We start from the raw sequence: 21,213 nt of genomic DNA, 5'->3' as shown, positions 1-21,213 counted from the left end.
AATTTGGCTGACACTTTTATCCAAAGCAAATTACAATTATGATTGATACCAATACCAAGTCAAGTACCTTAACCACTGAGCTACAACTACCACTTGCTTGTTTGACATTTACTATATTGCATAGCAATTAAATCATAAAAACCCGACCTGTTTGATTGACATTTTTATATGCTTAAAATAAACAGATATACATGTCATAGGCTACTACTAATATTACTGACTGTAGTCCAAATGGGTCTGTGGCATCCCCTTTCTTGGTGTTGGCTATTAAATAGATATCCTGCTGGGAGCTGAAGACTTCTATACGTAGAGTGTTATACTACTCTATTGTATACTTTGCTTCACCAAAAAAAGGGAGAGTATAGGGTGTGTCTGAGCCAAACATGGTTTAGAATGACCAGACCCCCTCTTTTCTCCGCGTCATGGTCAAAGTCTCAGCAACCACCTCCCTTTCATATTCACTTCTGGATGGGACAATGCTGTTTTACGATGCTATAAGTCAGGATTTGCACCACAACACCACAGTGTATGGGGTGTGTCAGTAAAGAATTTACCATAAGAAAAGGGACTATCACCATGCATGCATGTCACTGTGTGAGGCTTCCCAGAACTCTCACCCATTAATACACATTTTGACCCTTCAATTGATGGGTTTGGATAGGTATTGTATTTCTTGCCCCTTGATGATTGGCTCGGTCTGACAGTTATTGTGTTTCACTTTGGATGATTGGTCAGTGTAGACAGTGCATAAAGAGGAAGCATGGTTTTAGTAAATTCCTGTGAGGTTACAGTGAGGCAGAGACAGGAACATCGTCACTGGCATTCACATTAAATTGTGAGTTGCTGGTCTCAACAGAGAATTGAGAGAATTCAAAGGCAAGCATTTCCACTGCCCAGCACATTACCCTTACTCTTTGGAACTGAGAAAAGACATGAGAAAATAATTTTCATACTCTTCTACGAAAGCTTAAGCAATGAGCACAACTTGGTTGAAAAGCTAAAAATACAAGACACAAGGACAGAACCACTCACTGCAAAACTGGCCAATAGTTCAATCAATGGCTGCATGCACCATAAGTGCTACTGTATTTTTGAAAAGGAGCAGCTGCTCCTTCAGGCTTAAAGCTGGCAGCTGGGAGAGGATATGTCAGGCATTAACAAAAGCCTGTAGTATAGGGAAGCACTCAAGTAAACCCCACTATGTGAAATACTCAGACAAAATTTTTTTTCTTGACCTTTACTTAAATACAAAGGGGCCAATTAGTAGTTTTGTTCTAAACAATTATCGAAAGAAAGGAAAGTTTTAAGGAAGTTAAACAAGCCATGACACAAGAACCCTTGTAGATGTATTTTTGACCAATCACACAAATGGGTGGATGGGGTCTCTCGTGATCACCCTCCTTTGTCTTGAGGCAAGCCTAAATTGAGAATGTTCAAGAACATTGTTCCAGATATTTTATTGGATTAACCTAATGTTTAATAGATAATTTCCTTTTCTTCTTATATTCCCTTCAATTGAATAACATTTAACTGGTGATCATAAGACTCTTGGTTGTGGTAAGCCAATCAGTCTAACTGAACAGGACCGTTCCAACTTTGACTTTCTTAGCAGGTACAGGATGTGGGGTCAGTCTTCCCCATTCATTCTGGCACAGAAGCTCCTCCCTGATGTCTGACTTGGCCTTAATAATGCCACAAGATAGATGAGATGGCCATTTAAGGAGCTTGCACTTCATAAGGTCCTACAAAGACATGATTTATCCATATTCTCCAAATTAGTGTTTGGGTATTTGTATTGAGCAATATGTAAAATGCCTATGTATTTGGATAACTTAGCACATAAGCTTTCAGTGTGTTTATTTGTTTGAGTATATAACTTGAACTAAACGTCATTGTGTTTTTCAAGATCAATCAAGTAAACAGATCCTATTGGTTCTCTTACTCAAACTCTTCTCACCTTTAACTCCAAACCTCAGTGTGATTTATTTGCAATACCTGATTCATCTAGGAATTGGCTATTTTTGGCTTATAAATGAAGGTCTTGGAACAGAGATGCAGGTTGTCTTTTCAGTTTTCTCTCTGGAGGGTGGAGAAGGGAGTAGAGAGAGCTGAGAGCTGTGCACCAATGAGCACATGGCTCTCATACCAGCGAGACTCTACCACTGTGTATTTGGGCCTGATGAAAGAGCGATTTGAAAGTGCTCTTGTCTTCTAAACCATCCAGCTGGAGAGCGTTTATATTAAGAGAACGAGAGAAGCCTTCCTGCATGATGTGTTGACTCATTAGACTTGATGAATCTAGGCATTTTTATTTTTTCACATCAGTGCTATTAGGCATATTCATTCATAACATTCATAATAGTTCTGCATAAATCAGTTTTTTATGGAATGTGAGTCTAAAAAATATGTAGTTTTGTTTTGTTTTTTTACAGAAATGCTACTGTAGGTGTAAGATCCTGAAGCCTGGATGCTAATAAGCAGTATGTATTGATATGTATTTGCATGTCTAGTGGTATTGAATCCAATAATATTTATTAAGAGAAATATAATGCTATTTTAACACTTCATGCTCCTTTAAGATGTTGTAACATTGTACAATTAATCATTTGTTGTAGATATTCAATTTGTTAGCAGTTTTCAGTACAAAAAGAACATAAATCTGTTCAGCTACATACATTTTCAGAGAAATTGCATACTGTCCACTAGCTCAATGGGAGTTTGATGGGTAGAATGCACTTTCTCACTCTGAAAGTGAAAGGATGGTGTGAACACTGTGAGTAGAGTCCCATTGTTCTAGGGGGAGTGATTTTTATTCAGCACACAGCAGTAAAATGTTGAAAATTACTATGCTGGGGAAGAAATTTCCTTTCCATTGAAAAGAGACATGCATCATAATGCAAGAGTACTTCCTTTACTGCCTTTATTCTACACTTTGCATTTATATTAACAACTTGCATTGTCATTAGCTAATTTTGGGAATCCCTTGCTTACACAAACAAGCATTCTTGAAATAAATATTTATTAAATTCAGAATTCCATTTATGCAGTTCAGCGCATGAGCAATAAAAACACAGTGACTCTTGCAGCCAAGAGTGTCTGTTGTACCCAGCAGTAGCCAACTGACATCAATCTTTCTACAGTTCTTCGTGCCTCAGAAAATGCCTCTCCTTTCTCCACAATTAACAATGAGGGTAAAGGCATTGACAAGCTATCAGATATCTTGTTCCAGGCTTCTCAAAATGGATAAATAACAACTAAGGAGGAATCATTTTGACAGTTCTAAAAATAGTTTATGTCACACTACTCTCACTGTGCTGGGCTCCAGGATCTACCACTCTATAGCAGCACTACTGTTTTGCAAGAGAATCAGACAAGGGGAGCTTACTATAGTTAGCTGTTTGGGAATTTGGCTATTAACGCTGCTTGTTGGTGTTCAACATTGCTGCTTCATAGCCATTTCTCAGCAAAGAACCTTGAACTCAGCAGACATGGTATACGATACAGCATCACGTTTTATTTATGGCATCACCTTTCATCATTCAGAAGAGATCAGTGAAATCAGTGTGATCATATGAAGATTTGGCCAGTTGCTTTCCTTTTTCAACCTCTTTTTTTTCCAGATTTGTCCTTTATTTGTCATTGTCAAGGTAGTAATGAGAAGGAATAAATTATAAATGCATTTTAGCTCAGTCTAACAGGAGAGTGGGACAGCAGCACATCTGTCTGGATGAGCAGAACACTTCCTTAATCAATAATTAAATGTCACAGAGCCTGCTTCCACTCTCACAGCATGCATGCGCACGCACATTCACCCACTCACCCACCCACACAAACAGTCCAGACCAGTGTACTGTGCACAGTTTTGCCTGCCTGAGCACCCTGCAGCACGGCTAGCCGTGTGTCATGCTGCTATGTGTGGGTGGTACCAGCATAATGTCTGTGTGCTGTCACCTGGAATCTCAGGGAAACTGCACGGCTCTGTTTTTTTCTTAAAGTGCAGTGGGACATTAACTTTTAACTTCTGAAGCTACCAACAGGCCTCTGACAACTGAGTTGAGCAGATACAGGTCAAGAGCTCTGGATAGCCTGCCATAGGTTATGATCTAATTACCTGATCACAGATAGCCAGCTGGCAAACCCATTAGAGAATAAGAGGTTCCCTCTCACTCTCAGTGCAGTAAGTTACCTTGAACCCACTATCTGCTAGTGAACAGGACCAGAGACAGCTGGTCACATTTTTCATCTGATTCACTTCTCCTTGCCTTTTTATAATGCCTCTTTAACACAACTGGTAATTCACTGTTTTTCACCCTACAAGTTTATAACACCTCCCTTGATGCATCAGTTAACACAACTCATAAGTTATCATGGGACATAGACTTTTTTCCAGTCTACACATCACAGGCAATGAAAAGTCCATCTGTAAGAAAACTAAGTTAGGATAAAACACATACTGTAAAATACATCAGATATTTTTCTCTTAGTAAATAATTGTGAACATTAGGTTATGATCTTTGGGACTGAAAAAATGATATTAAGAATATATTATAAATCTAATATATTAGAATATAAATAATACATTCATTTAGAACACTTTACAAGACAAAAAATAAAGCAATCAGGAGCAATAGATAGCAAGGTGACCCCCTAATGACTGTACATCTATGGCTTTTTTTTTTTAGCATTTTACTCACAGTCAGGCAGATGATGCAACATTGCTAGTTAACTATGTCTTCACATGTCACATCTTGGCTCAAAGTACTATTGCCATGGGGGCTGCCAAGGAACAGGTGGCATGAGAGCTGAACTCCTGACCTTGTTGTAGAATGTGCAGTGTGTGTGTGAAAGAGAGTGTGCTCTAGAAAGATATATGCCTTTGTAACAAAGATGCTACACACACAGTGGTGTAGGGATGTACAGCGCTTGCAGTGCAGGGGGGGTGGGGGTACTGGAACTATGGGGAGGTGATTGTAAATTAAAAATAATACAAATAAAAAAGACCCTCAACCTTGCCTCTTGCAGTGGGGCCCCAGACTTTTAAGCTACACCAATGCATGCGCACACAGACATACACACACACACACACACTGTATCTCTCTCTCTCTGTCACTCGTTCTTTCTTTCTGTCTCACACACATCCACACATTGTGTGTGGAGATGTAAGTGAATATAAGGTCTCCTAGGCCTTTGTGAGTGGCTATGGTACTGTAACAGTGGAAGTTCAGCTGCTTGTGCAGCCAGTACAGGATCTCACAGGTTAGCAGGGATAATGGAGAGTGTGGGTGTGATGCAGCAGACCTTGATCTCAGAGAAAATGAGCGACTGAGAGGGCAGAAATAAACGAGGCTTGGGGTGTGTCTACAGGTGCACTTTTTGTTCAGTGTGTGCATGTGTGTGTTGTGTGTGCTTACGTGCATGGCTTTATGCATACGTGTGTGCAAGCAATTTTCTGGACTGATGATTTGCACAGAGCCTTTATGACATTGTGTTCCAGCCACATATTCTCCGGGGGACAGACTTAGCTGTCTCACCCCTGTGGACAGTTCAGCGGCCTTGCATAGTGTGGAGGAGCTGCATGAGTGACTGGGTCTCATGGGATATTTACTAATGAAAGGTTCACAGATTTGTGGAGCTACACTATCTGACAGAGCTTGAGGGAAGGGTGTGTGTATGTGTGTGTGTGGGAGTGGGGTGGGGTAGGGTGAGGGAGAGAAAGACAGAGAGGGAGAGAGAGCTCAAAGGCCATGGTTCACAAATACAAAACTACACTTGCCCTCATACTTGTGTTATATTTGATGCAGCGGGAATGTAAGTCGGTTCTTAATGATTAACACTCCTCTACCACAAGATCGCTGGCTGGTATACTGTCCTATCTTTCACAGAGCTGCCATACTGCGCCCCTGCTGCCCTAATGGTAAAAATGTGCTAGGAACATCTTGGCTGTCAGGAGTGGGTCACCAACAATAAAGAATGCATACCGTCTACATTTGTACATGTGTTGTGGGCCAGTGCACCTGCATTTGGTTTATATCTCCATGGGGAAATGCTACCTAAAGATTAAAGCCCCAACTTCATGTTTTTCCCCTTTATTGTTTGATCACTGTGTGATTGCATTTTTGTGTATGTGCGTGCATACCTGTGTTATTCATATTCACTTGTAGACATGGCAGCAGAAACAGTGCTAACTTTTTTCTCCTGTTTATTAGATGACATTTGTGTCTGTTTGCTTGAGTGCTATGACCTGGCATTGAGAACCAGAGAGCAGTTTGACCTAAATGAGAGCAGTGATCACAGCAGTGAAACTCATTAAATCAGCTGTTGTCAACCAGGCCTTTCATGGCTGTGAAGAACTGTGCAATGTACTTGCATTGTCACGTACATCCAATAAAGTTCATTCTGTGTGCAGTAATCGGTGTCATTCAATTCATGTACATGCATAAATGAGTGCTTGCCTTGCTGTCCAGAGGAATATTTGTTTAAAAATGTCAACTGAGTTGCATCACAGGTGCAGCATTCAGCATGTATCTACTGATTTCTAGAACTTCATCATGATTTCTTGAGATGATTTGAGTCCAGCATTTACAATGTGAAGTTAACACATTCATTAGTGTAAAAATCTTTAAGTGCTACTCTATGTTACCATCCATTAATCTCAGCATGATACAGCGTCACCTGTGTAGTTATAAGACTTTTACCCATCCTAGGGGTGTCAGTTTGGTGATCTGAGTCCATATTTGAGGCTAGGAAGTGAATGACCCTAGTAAAGAACAGCAGACTAATTAAGGCAGTACGAGTTTCTGCTGTCATCATTCTGATGAAGTGAAAAGGCTATAAATGGAATCAAACACAGTGGAACAGAGTAATGGCACAGATAGCCCAGAATATTAATCCTCTTTGGTGCCCTATTTCCCATTTACCACATAAATTATCTGAGAATATGATTCTCCCTGTGTGCCAGAGATGGATCAAAGAATGTGACTTGGCCCCTGAAGAGGCTCCTCATGCCATTCAAGTTTCCTGTGGCATTACCATCTGAATACACATCTGACATTTTCTGGCATGGCACAGAGATTCTGTGACATTGGGCTGTTTGTTTTCTACCTACATGAAAGTCATAGACCCTACCTATGCACTGATGTGCATATGACGTGCATAGTCACATGTGGATGTCTTAATATTTAAGTGAGATATGTAGGGCTATTATACATTTTTTCATGTTAACGGTCATGCATCTATTAAAGGAAAATAAATATAGCACGTTTGGCATATTTTTAGCACTTTCTCTTTAAGTTTAGGGTGAAATACAATGCAGCCGGGCTCAAGCTCTTAACGCTGGAAACAATATGCTGTGGGTGGTAGACTCCAAAGACACAGACACTCTCTCTCTCTCTCTCTCTCTCTCTCTCTCTCTCTCTCTCTCTCTTTCTCTCTCTCTCACTTTGCTTTAATGGCTCAGATTTGGTAAATGGCCTACTCATAGCCATGGAAACCAGTTTGAACCTGTTCTTTGTGTGTGTGCATGCACATCTATGTGTGTTAGTGAAGCAAAGAGACAAGAGGGTGAGTAAAAGCTAGCATTTAGATTTCAAAGTTAAATAGGGACTTGGTTGACCTTCCATGTTCTTTCTTTAAGATTGTAGTAGTAATTCATTTAAATGTCTTTTTTAGAACTGCCCTATTCTACTGGATTTTTGTGTTAGGTCATCTGTTATGAGAACTGTATTAAAATATGCATTTTATATGACTTTCCTCTGGCCTAAAGGGCATTCCAGTGCATTATAACATGTTTGATACATAATCCTGATGGAAAGGGGAATATTGATATTAACTCCCTAAGTCCCTCTCAAATTAACCTACATTATGGAACTTGCAGTCAAATGTAATAGCATTAGCAAACTGAAGCCATGTAGGATATAATTGTGTGGTGTAATAGTTGGTTAAGTGGTGGTGTATTAGTACAGGTGTAACTATCACTGCCCATTAATAAACAAACTTGAAATAAACAGACATGTTTACTTACAAACTTCATTAAAAGGCATCCACCGAAACTAATAGATTTCTGCTTCTGAGCAGACATCTGGTTATTTCCCGAGGAGAACTATGAGCAATGGCCTCTAAATGGATATTAGCTTTGTTTGCACAAACCACAAGTTGTTTATATGCCGTGACAACTAGACAACAGAAAAACAGCAATTTGTGGTGTCGGGAGCAGAGCTGCTTTTTTATGTGCTGAGGGCTGAAAGTAAAGCTTGTGAGAGTTATGGCCCCATCCATAGGCCACTTGAACACACTTGAGAGCATTGAAACTCTTGTTCTGTCCCTCAACCAATCAGAAACCAGGTCCATTCATGAAGCTGAATAGGGACCCACCATAGGAGCCGCGCCTCTGACAGAAAAAATGGAGAGGACACGGCCACACACACACACACACACACACACACACACACACACACACACACACACACACACACACTAGAAAGTATGCATCACTTTCATGAATACACACAAGGCATGCCATCTAGTTCAATGCACAGTTGCACACAGTCCCCCCCTTCAAACACACTCTGCTTGTGTGTCACTGTGTGGTGTCTGGCCTTGTGCCTTTCTAAGTAGGTGGAGTTAGAGTACAGGATGCCTGAAGCTCAACTTCCCCTTAGCCAGAGTTAGACCCTCAGACCTGCCTGATCACCCCAGCTCTCTCTGCAAGCTAGGCTGCTTGGTACTGCATCCATACCTCATGTGCTATCAATCATTTGCCCAGCACCGCTGTCAGGCACATCAGAAATGCTTTCAGTGCTTTTGCAGAAGAAATGTTTCCTCATATAAAGAGCTGTCTAATGTTTAATGAGGCATGATGTAAGCTGAAGATTATCGCTGGGATCATTATGATCTAATTCAGTTTGTTTGTTTTGTGTGGATAATTGTCCACAATGCTCGCTCCATCAGTTTCGAACCACTGAAGTAGAATCTGACAAATCTTACCACTGAACAATAATGAGGCACAGAAAGCTGTTAGTTTAGCCTTGTTGGCTTAGTTGTCACAGCAGTGATTGTTTACATCTGTATAGATGTATGTAATGCAGTATACTGGCATTTTGCCCCTCTATACAGGTTTCTATACTGAGAAATCTATACTGAGATCAGTGTTTCATACACAAGGAGGAAGATTATCTATAGACAAGTGTGAGGAAGTATGAACCCAAAGCCAATCTGCCTGCTGGTTCAATAATGCTGTACCAGACCTAGACTGGAAAATGAAAGTGGGGGGGGGGACCAATAGTAAGTTGTGAAAAACAAGGTTCCGGAATCTGGTTGTTTAGAGCTCCACTCATTGTCCTAGGTGATGGACAATTCGCTTTGAATGGGATTATGTTTCAGGTTTCTGCACTCTTGTAAAGGGTTGTATTTTCCTGGGCCAAGTGGGGAGAACAGAGACACTTTCAAAGGGAGCTCGCCCTCCATTGTTGCTCCCTGCAACCATAGCTAAGGTACGTCAAAAGGCTTTTTCAAAACAGACCTCTTAATGGCAGCAATAATAGCAGAGAGGAGCTGGCAATAAACATGGCAGCAAACGTCTTCCCATCCACTTCATGTACAGGAATGGATTCGCTGTAACATCTGATGAGTGTTCTAATAAAGGCTGGGTCTCACTATGGTGGCAAATCCTGATGAGAACAGAAATCTGTATTCTAGTCTTAATCATGTCATTTCCTTATTATCTGGGTGCTGTTATTGACTTTCTCTTGCCTTCTACATCAGACAGTGTGGTAGTGGGTTGGCCACTGGTTGTAAGTAAATAGACCTTTTTTTTTTTTGTATTTGCTACTAGTTACATGTACCTGCAACTATTATTGGAGTTGCACTTTTATGAATTAAAAACAATCACACTTACTAAAATTGTTCATCAGAAAACCCAAACATTCCTCTAAAGTTTCATGTAGCTCCTTTTTTTTTTTGTTATTTTTGTGGTCCACTACTTCCTAATTTTCTGGGAACCAAAAATTAAGAACTCGGTGTTTTTGAAAAATGACAGTATGGGGAGAGTAAATGTGTAAATATCCAAATCTAAATTTGTAAATACGTTGCTGTATAATAGAAGCAAATTTGTCGCATAAAACTTTGGACAAACTGAAGATTCCGTTGGCATTTACATGATACCAGGAAATGTTTAACCCCCATTGTGCCAAAACAAAAGATTGTTTTAATCCCGCTGTTAGAGCGCGGAGAAGGGAGGCTAGGAGTTTGTCGCACGGCCTGAGAGTGTACGCGAAACTCTCTCTCGCACACGCGTGTACGGTGTAGAGCGGCAGCTCTGTACGACGAGAACTAGCCCGTTACTGGAATATGTTGCGTTAATCGTTGCGACTGCTGAAAAGACTTTGAGGTAGGTTAATGTCACCGTGCTGAAAAAGGAAACAGCTATATAGTACAGCCTTTCTGTTAGATTATGTTTCATGCTTTCAGAGGTTGTATTTTGACACACCACAGCATCGTTTCGACGAGGAATAAGTTGCGTTCTGACCGTGTCAAAGAGAGCGTTCTTTAAAAGAGAACAGAATAACAGGATTTTATGAGACTTTCTGAATATGCACTAATATTAATACAACACTAATGAGCTGACGTGCTACTTGCAAGATCACATTTTATTTTATTTTTTTAACATTCCTTTATGAGAACTGTATGCGAGGCAGTACCGTCCAAGTTATTATTTATTAGTCTAAAATTACCGTAAAGGATTTGGTCTCGTTACTTCTTTTTTGTTCTGTTTTGGGACAGGTTATATAATACACAGCTATATCGTATCGCTCATTTTTGACTCATTTCACGTAATATGATATGTACGAGATTAATTATTATTAAATGTTATAGTCTTCAACTTCAGGGACACAGTACTGTTAGAAGAGGGTTTTCATGGCTTTGGAAAGCCTGGCTGATCTGAAGTCCCAGCCTGATGAGCATGCTAGAGACACGAGGCTTAAAGAGGGCTTAAAGGCTACAGTTCAGAGCAGCTGTCAGTCTTAACCACCTGGGGAGAGGAGGTGTGAGGGAAAGGCATAGCAGGCAATCTGCTGCTTTAGACTTCATTTACATTTCCACCTGCTACTTAATTGCTTTTCAAAAAAGTTAACGATATAGCCCTAAATAGGGTTTTCTCTTAATTGATCAGGTTAAAGTTGTGTTGTGTGTGATGTGCATTGTTCTGTTCAGAATGATCAGACACATCTTTAATTATTTTTCATTATTAATACATTTCTGTGTGTTACTGACTGGCAGTTGATGAACCTTTTTATGAATATAACATGCCCTTGCTTTAGAAAATGTAGCATTGGGCTGCTACTCATTCTGAAAAACCTGACTCTGCTTTTAATATATTGGGGGGGGGGGGGGTTTCTCATTCAAGAATTTTGCCAATCCCTCATTCTTGCCTTAACCCTACAGGATGCTTCCTGTAGGTGATGGATTTAGATAGGGTTGAACTGTTTAGTCATCTTCCATACTGCTCTGGGTGTCTTCTATGGTAAGGAGATGCTATTCTTTGGACTACATGCACTGAGTCAGGGCACTGCGATCTTTCCCACATTTACCTAAAGGACAGCAGAGAGCTGGAGGGAGTGAATCAGTCCCTGCTGTTCACCCACTCCCTACTGGTGTCTGGCCTGGATCAGCGCATTTGACTTTCATACTGTCACTTCTGTTTCATACAGTGACCACCAGCCTGTCGGAAGTATAAACGTCAGTAAGGCTGATGTTTGTTCAGAAGTTCTTCTTTTCTTGTTTCAGGTGTTGGGATCATCTAGGGTGTGTCTGCCTTGGACTGAGTAGGAGTCAGGACTTTGGTGAGCTCTGGCTTGGCATCCTATCCAGTGCTCTGATGCTCTGATGTTTGCTTGCATAATGCGTGAGGATCATTTCTATGACGTAGACACTTTGGAAAATATCTTGAATATTTGAAGGGTTTGAGACATCTTGTCATCTCATACTTGGCAAGAACAAATAAGATTCTTATCTGAGGTTCTGAATGGACCTACTGTATGGCTGTTTATGTATGCATGGATGGAAGAAGTAGGCAAGACTTACCATTTATAATCATGGTAGACTGCAAGTGTTACTGCCATAGATACTGAATACTGCATAGGATGGTATTGTGGTTCTGCTACCACTGATTACTTAATAAACTATATTCACTAGCTTTGCTGAAGTCTTCTGTTTGATCTGTCTTGTGGCCACTGGATAGTGATTGTCCTGCTCTGGATGTTTTTTAAGTCAATAATACTGTCCAGCTGTAATCAGTGAGCATGAGCTGTCAGTGTAATGTGTGCTTGTGTGACAGACTTAAGTAGTAGTGAAAATCTGAATCAGAGTTCAGAGTTTGAACTGAATCAGGCATGAAAGCTTGGTTAGTAAGACTTTCTGAAAGTCTCTCTTAAGCAATGCTTCTATTTTTATTGGATGCTTTCAATTGTGTTATTTTGTGTGAATTGTTAAGAACAGCCAGTGAGGGATGTTTACTCTAAAGAAGTTGTGACAAATGTAATCAATATGCACAACTACTTAGCATCTAAATCAGCAATGGTGCTACTGAATAGACTCAGATAAGGACATTTCTTACATTTAATAATAATGCTGACTGGAAGTGCAAAAACAAATAAACCTTACTAAGAATGTCTGACACTTAGCTGAATTGGAAAGTGGCTTGAAATGCTGAAATCCATAAACCTTTTTTTTCTTTAGTTGACTGTACATTTTCCATAAGCATTCAGCTGGCTGTGGTTGATATGCTATGATCATGTATGGATGGTGAAGAAACTGAGCACAGGTATCATTGAAGTTGAAGCACTTGAAAAAGTATTTACTCCTCATTAGAAAAGCAGCAGTTAGCTACATTCCATAGTTTTCTATTTTCCGAACTGTGTGCATATACATCTTATAAGAACACAATGCATGATGAGTGGATTAATGTCAAAGGGTGAAGAGGCAGGTCTGCACTACAGGTGAAAAGCCAGTGTGATAAACGAGCAGACCTGGGATCAGCTAGACCATGTAGATATGAAAACCCTTAGCAGCAGATGGTGTGGACAGAGGCCATCAAGAGGCAGCCACATGTCTTCTTCAGTTAGTGTCTGTCAGTGAAGGGCCTTAAATAGAGCTACATACAGGGGCATCATGGAGTAGCCATAGAATTCCTGCTCTGCAGAGGCAGAAAAGGGGAAGAAAGAGAGAGTAAAAAAGATACTGAACTTTAATATCACTGTCAGAGCAGTGCAGCATTCATTCATAATAAAAGCCAGTTTTAGAACAGGGGTGATTAAACAGAAATGAAAGAAATAAAATGCAGTTTAAGAAAGTCACAAGATGACAGAAACTGGGCTTAATTTCCATTCAGGTGATTTTCACTGGTAAAACTGTCCAGTCAGAGGTGCACTAAATTATTGATGTACACTCAGATGTCAAAGCCACCATCCTGCTTTTATTTACTTTACTCTTAGGAAACTGTCTTCTGCAAGCTAATGTAATGATACTGCAATTTAGACCGTGGATATAAGAAAAGAAAATTATTTGTCTGATGCCCTGTGTCTACTGTATACCTCCTGTAGAACCTGCTGCCCATGTAATTAGCATATCCTGTTTATAATATCAGCAAAGTCGATACACTTTGCCATAGATTTGAGATGACCTTGTTCCTTCCATGAACAGTTCATACAGTTTCTCCAGTGGCAAAAACACAAATCTGTCATGCTGGTGGTGACCTCTTTAATGTAGAAAGTTGGATGGATTACCGACTGTTGCCTGTGGGGAACATCAGACCTGCTGCAGCTTTGTGCCTTGATTCTAGTCCCTGCCAGTGCTCTTAAATCAGCCCTCTACCTTTCAGGCCATCATTGAGGCTTGTTGCTGAAAGCTCATGAAAATTGTGTTGACTTTTCTCTTTGAGCCTTTTTGCTTAGCTAAAGATAATCCAGTAACATTTTAAATTCAGTAGCATTCTGTGTACTGTTCTAAGCATGGTAGTCTGAAGTGGCAATTGTTCATTTGTCCATTATTGCCATGTTCTTCAATGGAAATCTCACTGAATGACGTTTTGATTATCTTTTTTAAAACATCAATAGAATAATAAACTTTCATGTATTTCATGATTACTTATTAAGAATTTAACATATAAAGAGTCTGTGAGTGGTCCTGCAAACATTATCCCATGAAAAAGGCACATGAGCTTACAGAGCATGAGTCAATGCCCCCTGGACAGCCTCTGAAGCCCCAGTCATTGATGTGTCCATTATCCCTTATAGCCAAGTGAACAGTTCATTGGCTGATAGAGGACACACATTAGACAGGGTCACTGAACTGACCAGTGGACACAAACAGAGCCTTATGGTCAGGGGATGGTGGACTTCAGCTTTATGTTGGGAAACTCGAATGTGCACTTCTCAAACTCTCCACTTGCTTTGACTTAGAACGTAAGACATTAAAGAGACAGAAAGTAACACTGTCTGACAACAAATATATGAATTTGTGACAGCAGTGCCTCTTTAATGTGTTGTCTGTTCTTTAACATTAATGAGATCTACTACATCAAAGACCAAAAGGTATATGCTTTGCTGAAAGTCCATAAAGTTATTTGTACAACTGCAATGCGTGATTACTCAGTGCATCATGAATGATACTCTCTATAGGTGGCATGGAGGAATTTTGCATATGAATACTGGTGTGCTATTCCAGAGGACTGCACATTTTAGCTGAATCTCAGAATTCACTGCAAAAGAGTTAACTAGCTGATGCTATATGAGGTTTTATTTCCTTTTGAAGAAATTATATTTTTGATATTCAGAAAAGTTATAAATGACTGGTTTTAGGCTTCTAAGTTCATTGAAAGTGACTGTAATACAGTTGAAAATAACCTGAATAATGTGAATTCAACCAAAAATTATAATACTATGCAGTATGTGGTTTTGATAATTATCAATTTTTAATATAATGATTTTGTACTTTTTGTACCTCCTGCTTACCGTATTCTGGCAGTTTCACCAGTGTTCTGACCTATCTAGCTAATGACAGAATAAAAGGGGGCTCCATGTCTTTAACACTGTGCTGCACTAGCTTTAAAAACCCTTGAATTGAATACTGTTTTATAAGTCCTTAAGAATGAGAAAACTTTACTATATGATCACACAGTATTGTTTTGTTACTTTTTATTTTATTTTTATTTTCATGTTATATTTTCAAATAAACAGTCTGTTTCAGAAAAGATTTACATTGTCCTGTAGTACAGTAAGCTATGCTACATTATATTGACTGAGTGCATACAGATGCGTGCATGTATTGTTTGATGATTGGAAAGAGGGAAAAAATCCATACAAGAATTACAGTACTGAGTATACAGTATTAATGTCTGCATGCAAAGTACATATATATTACCGTACTGAGTATTACTGTCCGAATGCAGAGAACATATATATTACAGTACTGAGACTTACTGTCCGTATGCAGAGAAACTAAGAGAAAATAAAGAGGTAGCAACCCAGAGAAAGAAAGTAGTCTTCAATGAACTTCTTTTTTTTTTTTTGTTTCCTGGGTTTTCCTGCTCGTTGCTGTGCCCTCTCATTCGTCATTGTATTATGGAGAATAAACACCCTCCTCAACTGCCGCCTTGCTCCCTCCCTGCTGCTGGCACATGTGCGCTTTACTCTTTTAAACTGAAGTGCTCCTTAAGAAATATTTTGATGTTGCAAGAGCTTTCCAAAGTTACAATGATGGATTGTAATTAGATGACAATATGAGTCAAATAACTCCTTCTAACATTACTTAACCCTCCCAGTCAGCATTGTTTTCACTTTTCTCATACACTCACCCAAATCATTAAAGTGGTTTGGTAGTCTTGCTTTGGCTGGCGGAAGACTTCTCATTAATTGCATTGGTAATCCTATATGTTTGATTAGGTGGTGCCACTGGGAGCTTAGCTCATTGTCCCTCACACCCATGGACTGCAGAAAGCACAATTGGATTTTCTCACAGTCTGAAAGAGGTATTGTTTGTTGACCTGAGGTTTGAAATTGGATGGCCAGTCCATTTTTAAATCAGTGGTGGGGACAGAATTGGTAATCACCTGCAGGATGTGAATGGTCTTAAGGAGTAGCTAGAGTTGCCCTGTGCCATGATCCTTTCTAATCATCTGACTGGATATTTGATTATTTCATGACAAACACTGTGATACAAGCTGCTAACCGACGAGGTAACTGAATATGAGTTTGCAAGTGCGTCCCAGTTTAAGTGCATCTGCTCCGTTCTCCTATAGCAGTTGTGATGTGTGTTTTATCATATTTATAGTAGGAAATACTATGTGCCTTTTTTTTAGAAATTAAAACAGAACATTAAGGACACACCAAAAGTAAGTCCCACTTGATCGCTCTTTCTGTCTCTTTCTGTCTGCCTCTCTCTCCCACATATTCTCTTACATGCTCTTTCTCACTTGCTCAGTCTGTCTTTTCTTCCCCTCTGATTTGTGCATGGCAGGCACAATAGAGGCAGGGCAGAAATAGGGAGAGGTCTAATGAAGGAACCCCACCTTCCACTGCATATAGCAGTGCCCTGTGTAGAGGAGAGCCCTTATACACAATAGAGGGGTTTCCAAGGTCTGAACTTCCTTTGATTACGTTTCTTGGCACTGGGATACTGTTCGCCTTAAGTGGGAGTAGGGTTCGAGGCAGCATGCTGACCACCTCCGGTGCAACCTTTTGAGGCGAACAGGTGGGACCAGAAGACTGTTGAGATGGCAGAAGAATGAGGAAGCAGAGTAATTCAATGAAAGTGCATCTCAGTCTTTATTCTCATACTGACAAAATCCAGTTTAATGTATTGGTGCTGAAAGTGCTGACAGTTGCATTGTTGTGTTGGTTGGGATGTCGGATAATGAAGCAGAACCTTATGTAAAGAAGCTGGTAGTAGATAGATGCAGTTGAATGCATTCTGGCATATGCTGTAGGAGTGCAATGATATGCTTAGTGTGACTGATGAATAGAGTCTAAAGTGTGATTCTGCTGATACATGGATACATACACTGATCAGCCATAACATTAAAACAATATACAGACGACATGAATAATATTGATTATCTTGTTACAATGGCACCTGTCAAGAGGTGGAATATATTATGCCATTTATTATATATTAAGGGAACAATCAATTCTTGAAGATAATCTGTTAAAAGCAGGAAAAATGGGCAAGCATAGGGATGTGTGACACAGGCCAATTTGTGAAGGCCAGACATCTGTGTCAGAGTATCTCCAAAATGGCAGATTTTTTGGGGTGTTCCAGGTAGTACCTACCAAAAGTGATCCAAAGAAGGACAACCGGTGAATTGGCAACAGGGCTGTGGGTACCCAAGACTCATTGATGCCCATGAGTGCTCATGAACCCAGTCCACTGCTGAAAGTGCCTACAATGGGCATGTGAGCATCAGAACTGGACCATGGAACAATGGAAGAAGGTGGGCTGGTCCGATGAATCATGTTTTCATTGAAATCATTGGGATGGCTGCGTGCATGTGCATTGCTTACCTGGGGAAGAGATGGCACCAGAATGCACTATGGGAAGAAGACAAGCCGGCGGAGGCAGTGTGATGCCCTGGACAATGTTCTGCTGGGAAACCTTGGGTCCTGCCATTTATGTGGATGTTACTTTGACAGTGGTGTGTTTCAGAAGGATAATGCATGCTGCCACACTGGAAAAATTGTTCAGGAATGGTTTGAGTAACATGACAAAGGTGTTGACTGGCCTCCAAATTCCCCAGATCTCAGTACAATGAAGTACTAGAAAAAGATGTCTGATCCATGAAGTCCCCATCTAGCAAATTGCATGACTTATAGGATCTGCTGTCTTGGTGCCATATATCACCTAGGTCATGAGGAATCCATGCCTTGTCAGGTCTGAGCTGTGTTGGCAGAATTGGAGAGACCTATACTATGTTAGGCAAGTGGTTTCAATGTTATGCTGTAGTCTTGATTTGTTTGCTAGATGCTTTTATCAGTTGAGAAGTCATAGTGAATAGTATAATTGTAACATTGTATCATGTCATTGTACTGTATTATCGTAACAGATCACAAATTGCCAGAAATAGAATTGTTTCCTTACAAACTGAAATGGTATTGTCTTATGGCAAAGCCTATGGTTTACACCCCCTACTGTATTGCTCAATGTGGATGTGAATATAGTGGAATGTGAGAGCGCATATGCATGTACACTGTGCCATGTTTGCATGCTTAGTGGAAGCTGCATGTCTGAAGGAGCCTGAGAAAGGACAAAGTGTTTGCTAGGCTAATTCTACTGAGTGTCTGTGAGAGCTCTGGGTGTGCATGTCTCCTTCCCCTCTCATTTCTGTTCTGTTGCCATAGTCACCTCTGTCTTATGCATTTCATTATGGGATGCAAAGGGGTTTGCTGACAACTCCCGTGGACGACTGAAGAAGGCCTCAGCTTACTGCAGACGTGTTTATCTCAGCTTACTGCAGACGTGTTAACATACAGCATTGTTTGTATAAGCATATTTATATCAGATAAATTTGTAGAGTGGGAAAACAAATGTAACAAGTGCTTTTACAAATGGATTGTAGGTCAGAGGCCAATATTTCCTGCATATGGTGACCATATTTTGGTTTTCAAAAAAGAGGACTGGTGAGATGGGGGCACAAAAACATAACAAACTAACCAGTTTACTTACTTACAAGACCAATAACAATTGCCTTTAGAGCCTATATGGACAGATATTCTTATTCCTCTCCATTCAGCTGTTCCTTACAAATAAAATGTAAAAAACGTAAAGAGTAAAATAATTATTTATTTTCAGTATTTCTGAAAAGCTGTGTGATAACACACAACTAGTCACAACTAGAATCTAGTCTAACTCAAACTCTGGCCAATTTACATTTGTTATTTTAGATTTGTTTTTAATTTCTGGTTTATTATACTTACAAGTCTAAAAAGTAATTGAATCAGAACGTAGGTGGTGGGCTGTGAGCATAAGAATACTGATTTTTGTCATATTATTGTGTCCCATAAGATGTATATTTAAGATAAAACAGACATCACTTAAAAAGGCCTTTGTTAAGGTGCTAGACAAAATATCATATAGAAACTTAGTGTATTCTCTCTGGCCGTATGCTACTGTGAAGCAGCTACACAAACACACACAGCATGTAGAGTGTGTGCATGAACGACTAGTTTTTGCATGCAAGAAGGTAGGACATATAGAGAATGGTCAAAGCAAGGAATTGACCAATATCTTTTATTCAGTGCAGATACTGATACCAATTATTAGTAATCAAGGACATTGTTTTATTAGAAAAAAATTTTTAAGTGCTTTGAGGTTTAGACAGTATAACGTTTGCAAAAATAGCTTGAAAATATTTTAAAGGAGTCTTTTAAATAGATAAAACTAAATAAGCAGCTCTCTTAAAATAACAGAAATAGCTTTGTAAGTCAAAGCAATGACAATAACTATAAACAGCTCCTCAACAAGCCATTTGCATAACTTTAGTAAAATGAAAAGCCAAGAAAAATAAGAAATAAATGATCAAAATCCAATCTCCTGTTTCCCCTTAGGAGTCCCAGTTGGGTAACACCACATTGTGGTGCAATAAAATTATACAAATATATTTACACCGGATTCTGATAATCAGGAAAATGCTAAATATTGGTTCCGATTATGAGTGGTGGTGGATAATCGGTAAACCCCTAGTCAAAGCAATGCAAAAACAGAAGTTTATGGCAAGCATACAAAGCATATGACAACATGATGGGAAAGCCATATCCTGGCTGGACGCATTTTTCGTCCCAGAAAGAGGACATGTCCAGGAAAAAGAGGACTGGTCGCCCCATTCCTACAAAAAATGAGCTGGATTGCATGCGTATCAGATTAAGCTAATACCTCATAAATTAAGTTAATAGTTCAACCCCTCTGCTTCTACTAGCATTTTAAATCTACTGTGTTCTGTGGGTCATTACTGATCTCACCCTTCTTGTTTTGTTCTGTAATGCATTGTTAGGTGAGAAAAAAAAAAAAAAAAGTTCTGCAGGACTGATAACTGCAGTGGGCAGCAGTGGGAGGGATATGGACCAAAAGCGCTGGCAGGGTCAGAGTCAGCATATCCTGGAGCTGAGGCAAGAAAAAAGTCCATTGATTTTGGACTGCGCTAGACTGACCCAGGCAGCCCAGTGAATGGGGCTGAAAGAGCTGAGGTCACTCATTTTAGCAACGACTCATTGCCTGATGCACCCTACACATTAACCAAAACATTAGCGTTACAAAGCTAATTTGCACAGTGCTAACTTCAGTAATAGCAAGTGATCAGGTGGAAAGGTGTTTATTCTACTTTAGATACACAGTGTAAACTAAGGACTCAGGTTACATTTTAGTGTGCCCATGTTCTCTAGTGAGAAGCTGGGGAATTAAATGAACTGTCCAATGTGCTGTATTATGTCCAGTGTTCATGAGTGAATTCAGGAGTATCCTGGATTTAATTAGGAGATGAAAACAATCCTTAAGCCAATTCACACCCTGCAGGTGATTCCAATTTGGTTTTTCTGCCATTTCTGTATTACTCCCGTTTATTAGTGTAAAATCAGTTAACCGATGTATTTCACGGGCACATTAGGAGTAAAAAAAGCCATGGCAATATTGCTGACCTTTTTTAAACAATTTCACTATTTAATGATGTATTTAATGACTATTTCAGGATGAAGAAAGACAAGGAAGCTGTTTCATTGTGCCTTTATTTGATGAAAAGTTTGATGTTGCACATACGTCCATGCAGAAGTATGGGCTGAGCAGAGCAGACTCACAGGGGGTGCCATAGGTTTTATGATTACACAGTAGCCATTGTTGAATACTTCCTACTGACATTTGACTCATTGTGTGTGTTGTCCATCAGTAGTGTTGAACTAATCAGAGGGCCTGTGTAATCTTTGTCAGTACAATTCCGTTCAAGTAGTTTTATGTATTGTGTCCGTGTGTGTGTGGATGCATAATGTGTAGGGAAAGTCAGTGAGGTAATGCACACTAATTTAACCCAATTTATGTGTGTGTGCATGTTGGAAGCTTTCTAAGTAGAGTCAAATTCTGCCCCCACCCCCTTTCAGGTATTCTAGATCCCATTATTTACACATACAAATAAAGAGTCCCGTTATCTCTATATGAATATGCTTGCATTAACTCACTCCTGCA

The 21,213-nt window shown here is 39.8% G+C and overlaps 1 protein-coding gene across 21 annotated transcripts in view; it reads left to right on the top strand.

Moving 5' to 3' along the window:
- The window catches only part of nrcamb (neuronal cell adhesion molecule b), a 70,198-nt gene that overhangs the window by 16,465 nt on the left and 32,520 nt on the right, over positions 1-21,213 (top strand). Inside the window, exons 1-2 of one of the 21 annotated variants that reach the window (XM_035535253.2) lie at positions 10,231-10,384; positions 11,782-11,837. The exons of 17 other annotated variants lie outside the window; for them this stretch is intronic. The gene's annotated coding sequence lies outside the window, so the exon portion shown is untranslated. Of the gene's footprint in view, positions 1-10,229; positions 10,385-11,781; positions 11,838-11,882; positions 11,900-21,213 lie in introns of those variants that run through there. 3 more of the 21 variants (XM_035535250.2, XM_035535256.2, XM_081712200.1) reach the window with 3 other exon arrangements.

Source organism: Electrophorus electricus, chromosome 4 (genome assembly GCF_041902795.1).
Source record: "Electrophorus electricus isolate QZ-2024a chromosome 4, ASM4190279v1, whole genome shotgun sequence".
NCBI classification, from domain to species: Eukaryota; Metazoa; Chordata; class Actinopteri; order Gymnotiformes; family Gymnotidae; genus Electrophorus; species Electrophorus electricus.
This window is presented reverse-complemented; position numbering and strand designations above follow the sequence as displayed.